Source organism: Elaeis guineensis, chromosome 11, assembly GCF_000442705.2.
Source record: "Elaeis guineensis isolate ETL-2024a chromosome 11, EG11, whole genome shotgun sequence".
Lineage (NCBI taxonomy): Eukaryota > Viridiplantae > Streptophyta > Magnoliopsida > Arecales > Arecaceae > Elaeis > Elaeis guineensis.
Window position 1 is genome coordinate 17,055,058 of NC_026003.2, and position 13,358 is coordinate 17,068,415.

The 13,358-nt window shown below is 33.7% G+C and overlaps 1 non-coding gene across 1 annotated transcript; it reads left to right on the plus strand.

The window, feature by feature from the left end:
• Positions 1–1,255: 1,255 nt before the first annotated feature.
• On the plus strand, positions 1,256–1,362 carry LOC140852717 (small nucleolar RNA R71). Its single transcript, XR_012135619.1, has one exon. It is a non-coding gene; the product is annotated as a small nucleolar RNA R71 (small nucleolar RNA).
• The last annotated feature ends 11,996 nt before the right edge of the window (positions 1,363–13,358 follow it).

The window sequence follows — 13,358 nt, forward strand, 5'->3', positions numbered from 1 at the left end:
TCCCCTAGTCCAAGCTTCCTGAAAATAGATAAAGGCATTAAGTTAATGCTAACACCTAAATCGCACAATGCTTTAGTGAATTCGATATTGCCAATATTGCATGGAATTGTAAAACTCCCTGGATCCTTTAATTTTGATGGCAACTTGTTCTGAATGATTGCACTGCACTCTTCGGTGAGCATGACTGTCTCATGATCCTCTAGCCTTCTCTTTTTGGAAAGGATGTCCTTCAAGAATTTGGCATAGCTAGGCATCTGAGCTAATGCCTCCGCAAATGGAATATTTATGTGTAGTTTCTTGAAGACCTCCAAAAACTTCAGAAAGTTCTTGTCATCCTTACTTTGCTTGAGCCTTTGAGGAAAAGAAACTGGTGGATTGTAGGGCTTTACTGGCTTTTCCTTTTTCTCTTTTAGCTTCTCTTTGACCATAGTCTCTTCTTGAGTTTGTTCCTTTACTTATTTTTTAACAGGCTCTTTCCCTTGTTGTTCCCCTAGTTGTTTTCCACTCCTCAAGGTAATTGTCTTCACATGCTCCTTCGGGTTCGTTTCAGTATTGCTAGGCAATGACCCTTGAGTTCTGTTAGCTACCATGTTGGCCAACTGTCCCATTTGTATTTCCAAGTTTTTAATGGCAGCTTGCTGGTTTTGAAAGTTTGCCTTAGTTTCACCCATGAAATCAGTAGTGGCCTTGGTGAGAGTTGCAACCAATTCTTCCAGGTTAGACTTCTTTTCTTGCTGTGGAAAACCAGGTGGTCCTCTATTCTGATAATTCTGTTGTTGCTGTTGATTTTTTCAGAAAAAATTTGGATGGTTCTTCCAGGAGGCGTGTAGGTGTTTGAGTATGGATTATTCTGTTGCCTTCCTTGGTTTGCCACATATTGCACTTGTTCTTGTACTGGAGGCATGAATGAGCTGTCAATCGGACAATCTCGAGTAGCATGTTGCCCAGTACACATCTCACAGGTCTGCACACAAGTATTGACAGCATTAATAGACAAATAATCTAATTTTTTGAAAAAAGTGTCTACCTTTGCATTGAGTGCAGTAATAGCGTCTATCTCATGAACCCCAGCCGGTCTCCTCGCCATGTTTCTCTCATTGGGCCATTGGTAATTATTGTTGGCCATTTCCTCCAAAAGATCATAGGCCTCATCAAGCGACTTCCCATCAATGAACCTCCAGCAGCAGCATCAATATTAATTCTGGTATGGTTGTTCAGCCCATTGTAGAAGGTTTGCACAACCAACCATTTAGGCAGTCCATGGTGTGGACACCTCCTAAGCAAATCCTTGAATCTTTCCCAGGCTTCATATAAGGTCTCCATATCGAATTGCACGAAGGTTTGGATGTCAGTCCTCAACTTGACAGTCTTAGCAGGTGGAAAGAATTTTGTCAAAAATTTTTGTGCTAAGTCATTCCAAGTGGTGATCGAGCCAGCAGGAAGAGACTGTAACCAAACTTTAGCCTTGTCTCTAAGTAAAAATGGGAACAATCTTAACCGAATTGCATCATCTGACACTCCATTATGCTTAAGGGTATCACATATCTCCAAGAAGTTTGCAATGTGAGCATTAGGGTCATCATTGGGCAATCCTTCAAACTGAACTGCTGTCTGGATCATTTGGATCAAAGCAGGCTTGATCTCAAAGTTGTTTGCTTGCACAGGTGGTCTTGTGATGCTAGATGAAGCTCCATTCACGGTAGGCATGGCATAATCCCGCAGTGCCCTGGGGTTTGCCTCTCAAGCAACCTCATTATTCCCTACTAGGATTACTTCTCTCCTTGGATCTTCAACCATTTCTGGATCTACTTTTGCCTCAGATTTCTTTCTTTCTCTGACTGCTTTAATGTTTTGTTTACAAGTACGTTCAATTTCTTGACTTGAAATGGGGTTTGATTCAATTCTCACAAGTCGACCCGATTCTCTTTTTCAAGTTATAATTTTGAAAGATTATTATCCCTTTTTTTTTTTTAAGAGAAGAGAGAAGAGGAAGGAGAGAAAAAAGAGTTCTAGAGATGAGTCCTAAGGAATCCTAAATCTAGAAATGAAAGAGAAGAGTATTTTAATTAGGTTTAAATTTTAATAGCAAACAAGTTAGCACAAAATGGACTTTCTATCCTAGGGTTAACCTAGATCTAGACAGCTCCTAACTGTTCCAAGATCGCCTTCAAGCACTCCAAGCCCAAAACTGACTAACTATCTCGGCCAGGTAAGTGTAAGATATGGGAGGTCCCCTGCTTGTTGCTTTCCTTAGACACCAACTGAGTTGGTCAGGTCAGACAACGGAACCAATTGAAAACCACCTTCTTAAACCACTTGCCTTAGACACCGAGCAATTAATCAATTCGAACCCGGTCTAATTTTAGGGCTTTCTTGTCCTATTGAGCTTGAATATCCTAGGGTCAATATTTAATTGATTTTAGATTAAGGTCTAGGTTACGCAGGATGAAGGATGTGATTTTTGGGCTAAGAAAGGGTGATCAAATTCCCACCTTATCTGATTAATGGGTTAAGTGCCCTTAAAGTTAATTATGGAGATGCAATGCAAAGAAACAAGATGTTCAATCAAGTTTGATTTTTTTTTTATATATATTTTTGGTTATACTATATTAGTTAAGCGTTATGAAATATCAGTGATTTTTTTTTTAAATATCTAAGAAATAAAATATCTAGATTACTAGTAAAATCAACTATTCTTGATATTAAAGCACCAGTCCCCGGCAACGGCGCCAAAATCTTGATAGCCTATTTCGCAAGTGCACAAAATCGCTCAAGTAATATAATGATAAATAAGAGATCGTTCCCACGAAGACTGAGTTTAATTACTAAAAATGAATACTAATTTTACTAATATCTAAATGATCGAAACTAAATGACAGTGGAAAATAAAATTAACTCTAAAGAACTCAATGAAAGCTGAATCAAAATTCGATTGATAAAGTACTAGGTATATCTGATTTCACTTGGACCAATTATCAATTTCAGCTATTCCGATTAATAATCCAAATTTAATTATTAATGCAAGGATAAATAATCTTAAATTATTTAATAATCTCTCCGAAGTCTTATTAAATATACTAATTAAAATCTATAATCTATCTTCCAATAGTAAAATAGATTTCAATTAGTTCAATAAGCACAGTAATTATTTTCAAGATCCCACAGGTCAAATCTTCTGCTTCCGCTCCAATTATTATTTCGATGATGTTTGTTATTAACTCTAATTTATAATCTTCCTTCCCAGTACCAATTATAAATAGAAATCAATCAAGTACCAAAGATAATAATACTTAAAAGTATTAAGTGCAAATAAAAACAATTGCATTAACAAAGAAAATTAATACAAGATTCTGGAATTGAAATTAAATCCAAGCTACATCAGGTACCCTAGCTAGAAATTAGCTTTTCATCATATCAAAATCAAACTCAAGTTTACTTGAATAAAACTCTAAAATTATTCTAACAATGAGTTCTAGAAAATAAATTCAAAGTAAACAAGAGAAAAAATTAAAAACTCTGAAGGAATTGCAGAGCCGAATGAATCCTCTCTTCAAATCTTCCAGATACTCCAAACTCTCCTTGCTTGATTTCTAGCTTTCAAAGATGATTCTCCTCTCCCTTTTGCTGGTGTTTTTTGATCCTTAAATAGGGCTAGGGCTAGGGTTAAGGTGGTATTTTTCCCATGATTTTATTCTATATATCATTCTTTCTATTTGGTATAGAATCTCTCCTCTTTTGGATAGGCTTTAAGCAACCACCAGCCATCTACTCCTTATGCTGCCCAAATTTTTTGATTTTATTATGATTTCCATAGTAAAAGAAGAAAAGGAGGCATGGTTAATTAGATAAGAAGAATTTCTTCCTTCCTGGGTCCACAAAATCTGCAAAACAAAGTAAGATTTCAGCTGCCCAAATCAAGTTTTCCAAGAATTGGTTCCAATTCTTTCTAAGTTTGCCTCATGCAGAATTAGTTTGGACTCTGATTTTTTTTCATTTAATTCTTTCCAAGATAGCTCTTTGCCACCCAAAATTGGTTGCCATATCAGATCTTTGTGCCAAGAAACACTAAGAAAAATCTGGGTGTATCGGGTGTTTCTTGTTGTGTCCAATATTGTTACCAACTTCAACCTACTGTAGCCACCTCATCTGGAATCCAAATTTAATTCTATAAATTATGTTCCTTTCTTGCTTCTCTCAAAATTCTTTAGGATCTAATCTTGCTCAATTTGGAGTCCTGTAGCTTGCCTTTTAGGGGTCCTCACATCAAAATATCAGAATTTAGATTGGTTGACTAGATGGGAGAGATTAACTACTTGATTTATTTTCTGCACCTCTAGTTTCTTTTCTAGCTAATGATGCCAAAAAGGATAAGGTGTGGGGTCCATTGATATCTTGATTTGATTATTTTGCTTTGAGGTGGACTCTGATTTTGATGCAAGATCTGATGACTCCGGATGACAAACCCTGCTGAATCGGACTCAACCAATTTCACTTAATTTGACCTTTAAAATATGGTTAAGCCCAATTAGGTGTGATCTGGCTCAATTACCTGTAATTGACATAAAACATATCAGGTTCTTACATTTATTTAGTTAATTATTATACCAATTTTATCAAAATCATTAAAAACTAATAATAATAATTACTATAAAAATACAATACATCACCTAACCTCCGACCAACAGCTGATGAGATCCTTTGATTTGAAGCCAAGATTTCAAGTATTCTGCACCACCAAATTTGCCTGCAAGATCTTGCCAGAGTTGAGGTGATTGCCTTAGTTTTTCATTCTTTCATTTTTTGATTGATGGGACATCCTCTTTGCATTAATTCAAGCTAGCAAGTCACTGAATTTTTATTGAAAGAAATTGGGCCCTAATTCCTCTATTTGTCCCTTGATTCTGGCATCATCATCACCATTGATCATTGGATCTGGGACCCTTAGCTACACCTCTATGGGCCACATCCTCAGCCACCATTTTTCAGTAAGGTGAGACTTTTGGCTCGAGGAAGAATGGGATTCAAGAATCTCTTGTTCATCCTAATGAAGGAAGAAAAAGAGAGGAAAAAAAAGAAAAGAAGAAAAAGAGAAAAGAACAAAAGAAAAAAGAAAAAAAAGAGAGATTCTCTCTCTTTCCTCTCCTCCTCTCTCTTCACGTGCTTTCACTATTTTTCTCTTTAGAAAATTATACTTTCTCTCTATAATTTTTCTCTCTAATTTTTTTCTCTAAAGTTACTTACTATATAGATTTTCTCTCTCTAAGATTGTTAGATCTAGCAAAGAGCTCTTCTCAATAATTTTGATCGAGCTTAGTGAAGGATTAAGGATCCATGATTGTCGAGCAGCATATGTCGATACCCACCCTAGCCAAGATCGAATCTACTAGATTTGATCACTCATAATTTCTATTGGACCATCTGTACTCTAGTTTAGCCATGATTTAATTGAATCATCTTGATCAGACTGATTAGAATGTTAGGCAATGTTGAATGATCAATCCTATTCCATCTTATTAACTTCTCTCTCTTTTTATATTTTCTCTACTTGATTTATGAACTTAGTGAAGGATCCCTAGCACTATCATTTTAAATCTGAGTAGATCTAGTACACTAACTTCGAACCATCCTATTGTTTGGACAGTATGTCCGCACCATCTGAGCCTTTGCCAAGTATTAGTAGATTTAGTTTTTATTAGCCTCTATTCAGTCCTTATATTTTTAGTGATCTTGATCATATAAAATTATTTGATCAAATTGATCTTTAATTGTTAGACGATGGACCAACCTCCATCTTGATTTTTATCGGTCACTACTAATTTGATCACACTCGATCACTGTTAAGCCACCTGTATCCCAATTTAACTTTGCTCGGATGAAGTTAAATGACCAGATCGATCTGAACTATTGGATATGATGATTCATTAATCCTATGGTTCTTAATTATTCATATCATTTCTAATTATTGGACTCGACTCTTCATAAGGGTGTAGTTGTCTTGACAAAAAAATATCAAAAATTGGATATTATGATGTGATCTATTAATCAAAAATTAAAAAAATAAAATTATTTGAATAATTTGGAGTACGTATGAGATAAGTAACAATCCATCTTTTTTAGATTTTTTTATTATATAATATTATTTTAAATATCAAATAAATTGTTAATAGATTTATATATAATTTATAAATCTTTCAAAAATATGTTTTGAATAAAAATTAATATAGAATTTTGAAGTAATATTTGTTGTAATATTGTTGTAATTGTTTATTGATCTAACATCATATATATATATATTGATTTAATTATGAAGTATGTATTATTCTGTGAAAAAAATTTTGATATGAATTGAATTTGGACTCTCAGCCGCATTATATTTTGAATCTTACAAATTAGGGATTATGCATTGGCACTCTAAGTATTATTGAGCTCATGATTTTATTTTTAGTCCAACCACAGGATATAAGTATAATATTCTAATCCATCATAAGATATAAGTATGGTATTCTGATCCCACCATAAAGTATAAATGTGTTATTCTGATCTGATCAGAAGATATAAGTATGGTCATAGTTAAAGATTGATGAGTTGATTGAAATTTATTTTGAATTAAATTATTAGATATGATTGATTTTAAAATAAATATATGACTATGTATATAAATATTTGAAAGATACTAACATTAGTGAATTTATATTTTGAAAATGAATTTGATTATGTTTGTGAACTAATTAATCATAAATTATATTTTGACTATTATATCCTATATTATCACATGTACTATATAGTCAAAATATTCATTGCTTACTGGGCTGTTAAACTTATGACTTTTTCTTTCTTTTTTCAGATTCAGATGCTTAGTTGCGGATATGGATACTGTTTTAGGAGTGAGATCAAAAATGAGATTTGATAGTATTAACATTATTGATATTTGGATTTATTATTATGTTTTTATAGGACTATTGGTTCAAGTTCAATGAATGTAAGACTATCAAATTTTATTTATTAGTTGGATTTGTTAGTTAATTAAATTTAAATTTTTAGTTATTTAAATAATTATCTTCACTGTGATGCATTTGTTATTGTGATGAGATAACTTGCATACTTGTGGAAGTATGCACCACAAGTATGTGACGGTTGTCGTGACCGGCCCCTAGCTCATGTTCTCGGATTGGGGGTGTGATATAATATAATCAATCTTAAGCATCAATTGAATAGCTTAAATGGCAAAGTAATTTCTAATGATGTACAACCATAGGGAGTATCGCAAGAAGATGGTGAAGAACAATCCAGCTCTCCTCTCTCTTTCTCACTCTTGCTGCTTGCCTATGGTCACTACTGGCCTCAAGTCGCCAAATGGAAGGACTTTAGGTTTTTTTTTTCCATAGCAGCCATGAGCAAGATAGATCAGCAACTTTGGCAAATCATGTGATAGCATATGACCATTCTGTCATGGCAATCAAATGAAATTTCCAGCTAAGATCCGAATTGAAATAAAAATAAAAGTTTGATAACTTGATTGTACTAAATTAGAGTTCAGAAGAAAATTGAAAACCTTAAAATGGTCCAAAATTTTTGACATAATTATTCCTAAACTATTTATCATTATGATAGTTTATTATAACACAAATAATATCTGATATTTTTATTTTATTTTTCAAATAAATATGTTTTTCAAAATTCAATCTCTTTTTATTAGTTTCCCTTCCAAAGATAGATTAATTTCATGATCAAAAAAATAATATTCTTAATCAAATGAGCAATTTTTGGAAAACTAATTTTTATTTCACCATTATTGTATGATCACTATATTCTTTTTTCCTTCTTATTAGTACAGTCAATGTTTTCCAAATGGTATTTCCTTTGGGAGAAATTCAACAGTTGTGCATTGTATCTCACTTTGACATTATGGAAGAGATTTAAAAAGAGCTTTCATGTCAATTTTTAATAGCGGATAAAATCTTTCTTGAGAAACTAATCTATGAGGACCAGACTAGCCATCTATTAGAGATATATGGTCGACATAATCTTCGTTTCCGAAAAAAAAAAAAAGCCTGATATGATTGTCCACTTGGGACTTTCATTTAATTCTCAGTGGAAACCTAACCCACCTCTTGTTCCACGTCCTCTGCCTTTTCAAAGATTATTTTTTTCTTGAGATATATAATAACTAAGGGATTGGACAAAGGATGTCTTTTGCAATAATTAGGATTAAAAAAAAGATTATCAACTTTACCATGACATGCATGCAAAGAGAGATCATGGACCCTTCTCCACTCTTTAAGAAAGGGTACATCATAGGAATGAAAATAGTATGGATATTATCTATCTGGATTTATTTTTATATCCGAATCAATCTAGATATGGATAGAAATTTAAGGATTCGCTTAATATTCATATCCGTATCTATATCCATAAAAAAAAAAGATATGGATAAACAATATATCTGAATATCCGAATCGATATATAACCCTATATAATTTTATATAGTACTTATTAATTTTTTAAAAAAAATATACAATCATATAAATATGTTATTAATTTGATTTATCATCTACATAGTAGTATCTTTAAATATGTAGTCATAAGTTTAATTATTTAAGTTATATCTATAATTATATTTTATACTTCTAATATCTGAATTATATCCATGTCCATTTAAAACAAATATGGATATAAATTTTTACATCCGAATAATATCTATATCTATGTTTGTACTCATCAGAAAAAATAAATATGGATACGAATATGCTGGTGCTCGATTCAGTTTCAGCCCTAGTACACCACTAGCTTCTCTATGTATAATGCCATACCAAATAGTTGTTATTAATTTAGGGATGGCAACACTTATCTGTTAATCTATTTAACTTATTTCAACTCATTATCGATTGGATTAGATTGTCTATTAAATAAAATGATTAGCTATGAATTTAATTTTTTGATATGTTTAACCAACAGATGATATTTGGATTGATAGTGTTGCCCAGTTATGCAACCCAAGAGGGAGGGGTGAATTGGATTTTAAAATTTTAAAGTTAATTTAAAACCATAAAAATTAATTAATAATAAGTAAGTTATATGTAGTAAGTGATTTAAGCTAAGTGTAGAAATGAGATGCAATAATGCAAAAAAATAAAAAAATTTAGATAGAGAGTAAGTAAGCACACCACAAACAATCAAAGTTTATAGTGGTTCGGTGCCAACCTTGTACCTACATCCACTCTCCAAGCTCCTACTTGAGAATTTAAATCCACTAAAATGTATTCAATGAGAATACAACGTCAGTACCTCTGACTCTAGCTATTCCAAGCTAGAATATTTATTTTTTGGGTACAAACCAACTCAATACAATCTGATTCAAGATTCGGATCAACCTATCCAAGTTTTAGAATACTTCCAAAACTAAAGATCAAGACAAAAATAGAGTATAAGAGTTAATGATAAAGAAATATAAGTTTAACTTCTTTAATGAGCAAATAAAATTTTAAGTACACTTTACACAATAAAAAAGAAGTTTTTCTGATTTTCTTCAATGTTGTTGAAGACTTGAATGAGCTCTTGAGGGGTTGGTGAACTTGAAATGAAAGTTTTTTTTGCTTGAAGAGGGCTTTTTGCTTAGGGCTGAAATGAATGCTTGAATCTCTTGTGTTTTTCCTCCTTTAAGTACCTTTATATCTTCAATAGATGCTAGAGAGAAATTTGAACAAGTTCAGAGCTATTGGAGAGCTTTAAATGAGTATTAAATGCAGTTAAAATGAGCTGAAAAACTAGCCATTACGAAGATTTTTCGTCACAAGGGTCGACTCATAGGGTCGTCTCCTGCACAGAGGAGGTCGACCTCTGTGGTGCAGGACAGAAAGTGACTGTTCTGTATCTTTGGCTTGCACAGACAACAAGGGTGGACCCCAGGGTCGACCCCTGACACAAGGGTCGACTCATAGGGTCGTCCCCTTTGGGTGTGCCAGCCAAAAATAGCATGTCATTCAGTCCTTTTTGACAGTGGTCGACCTAGGGGTCGATCTTTTTTTTAAACTTGATTTTCTCTCAAAATATATATCTAAAAAATATGAAATTACCTCCAATAGATCACAAATCTTCTGTTCTTGCTCTTGAGGCTTTCAAATCAGAACTTGATAAAATTATGATTTTGTCCCTGAAATACAATAAATTTTTTTTCAAGCCAAAATTATTAGTAACCCCTTCAAATATTTTGTAATCATCAAAATTAATTCATGAGCAATAATCTTTCCCTTTTTGATGATGACAAAATACTTGAGCAAAAGCAAAATATAACATATATAAAGCATTGATTAAGAATTTTAAATTTATGAATATGCATCACTTAAACATTATAGTCAATTATTTGAATAAAATACATCATGAGTAGTTTAAAGATTAGTTTAAAAATTACTTATAAGATTATTTTCTTTGACACATTTGCTTATTGCCCGATTTTACTTATTTCTCTACTCTCCTTTTTTGACAACATCAATTAAGATCTTAAGAAATTTTTAAAGAAAAATGAAAAAGACTCCCCCTCACTATGGCAATCATAAAGGATATTTCAATTTGCTCATATAGAAGATATTACCGTTCATAATATTTCATAACACATATATGAGGTATTTTTCATATCTCATAATTAAGACATTTCAATTGATGCCATTCAAAAAAAATTAACCCAAATGACATTCATAGAAGTTAAAAGCATATATATATATATATATATATATATATATATATATATATATATATATATATATATATCCAAAATATGACTAAAGAGTTATCAGATACATAAGTGTCACAATACATAAGAGTCAAGTCAAAATACATAGGCCATACAAAAGTCATGGGTAACAAAAAATATGGCTATCCATGAGTCAATTAGACAACAAATACAAAGGCCATAAGTTAGATCCTAGACATAAAAGACTAACTATGCTAGATCTAATAAATATCATGACTAGAGGCATCAGAATCAGAAGAGTCAGAGATATGATGAGGAGACTCAGGATCAAAACCACAGGCACGTCCTCGACCACATCTGCCTCGGCCATAGGTAGAAGTACCGGCACGAGCAGAAGGGTGAGAAGGCCCTGGAGTCAGGGAAGATATGGACTCTACTAGGAGAACAAGTCTGATAGTGTCCAATTATTCCAAAGCTCTCGACATAGACTGCATCAAGGTACCAATCTGAGTAGAGACAGCCTCACTAGAGTCCCTGATCTCTCTCCTCAAAAAATCAAAGCCACTCTCCAAAATGCCTCAAAGTCTAGTCGCCTTTGCAGATAGGTTGGAGACCTCCATGATGTCCTCTTACGGCTGGAGATGGGCTAATACTAATACCTACCTCTACAAACCTAAAACTCTTTCTGTCAGTCTTAGAATACATCTCTCAAGCTCCTTAAGTCATGCAGACTGAGCTGTAAGCATCTGAAAAATAGTAGAGACATGAGGGATCATAGTCTGGTCTGAAATAGCCTGAGATGTCATCCTCTGAGTAAAACCTGAAGTGGCAAACTGCTGGAATAAGATAGAGGCAACCTGCTAAAAAATCAACTGAATCTGATCATCTGCAAGTCTGAACACTGAAGGATCTACTCTGCTCCCTGACTGTGGTACAGAAGCATCCCTCCTCACTGACTCTGAGGGACCAACCTCATGATCAGACATAAACTAAATATCAAGAGATGCTCTATGATCACAAGGAGGTGAAGACGGTCCCTCCTCCTCTACTCTCTCTTCTGCTCTCTCCTCAACATCCTTCGACCAACCGCCATCAGTCTTTGAAAAACCTATGCGGTACAGTGTGTAACGATTGATGATGTCAAAGTGTGATAATTTGGTGATTATCTTCTCCTCAAAACAGACTCCGAACCTCCTAAAGATCAGGGTAAGTGCCATACCATAAGGCAAGTAAACTTTAGACCTATTTAGGATCTCTCTCATAGCCTCAAACATCAGAGCAGGAAGGTTCAACGGGGTCTCGGTGATCATATGGTACATGATGCATATATCCCTACCAGATAAGAGGTCATGCCTGCCACTCCTAGGGACAAAAAGTTTGGTTACCATGTGATGCAAAAGTCTCATCTCTACTGAAAGTATCCTTGCTTCTAGTTTATTTAAATTTTCAGTAAGTGCTCTCCCTAAAATAACACTTAGTCCCTCTTCTTTGATTGGGAGCTCCATATGAGTATAACCTCCACAAGGCAAGTGCAAGATTTATCCCAAAAGTAATGGATCAAGAACAATGTTAACACCTTTCACTAAAGATTTTACTGTTCTATTGTAGTAACTTAAATTTAAATAGAATTCTTTGATTAAATCAACATAAGTATTTTTCTTCAATAGACAGTAAAACTTCCATCCTTGACTTTTAATTTTTGATCCAATTGAGAACCCCTCTTTTTCAAAAAACTTAAAATCTATGTTCTTCTCGAGTTCTACTTTTCGATTGGAGAGAGGTACCTTGCTTGAACTAAGTGGGAACTGTGAAGAAGCTGGAGCAGGACCTGAAACTAGGGTTGGAGCAGGAGAGGACTCGGTTGCCATTCTTTTTTTGCGCACTTCCTCCTCTAACCCACGAGCAGACTTTCTTCTCTACGGTAGCTTAAATTCAGGAGCCATTTCAGATAAGAGAGACTTGCAAATAGCTTAAGAGACTTAATGAGAGGTAGAGTGGAAAGGATTTTAGAGAAAAAAATAAAGATTTTGGGAAGATAGACCGTCGGTTTGGAGAAGAGGGTTTGAAGCTAGGGTAAGCTTGATCCGCCCAAATGAAGAAGAAAAAGATAAAGAATTTAGTTCCTAAAAGGGCTATTTGAAGGGAAAAACCTGATGGAAAGAGGGATTTTAAGAGAATTTTTGCAGTTGAGGGAGAGGAGAGGGAGGGGATTTTTGTTTGGTGGGAAGAGGAAGATGAAAGGCAAAGGGTCGGCCTCTTAACTAACAAAGATTTTTCAATAAAATAGAGCACCCGATGGGTTTTAATAAAAATTACAAGTTTATCCTAGGGTCAACCCTAGGGGTCGACTCATGGCTAGGAAAATTTTAAAAAAATGATGAAAAAATTTTAAAAAAATTTGAAACTTGAGAGAAGGGTGTCTATTTAAGAGATTGATCATATGAAGGATAGTTTGGAGCTTTTAAGAAAGGAGAGATGAGAATTGAGCTCAAAAAATTTGATTCAATGAATTTTTGATAAAAAAAACTTGGAATCAGAAAGATGCTTAAGTTGATGCATCAAGGATTCCTAGTTCTCTCCTAATTTCACAAAATCTATCTTCACTTAACTCTTTGGTAAAGATGTCAGCCAATTATTTTTTAGTACATACATAATCAAGTATTATATCATT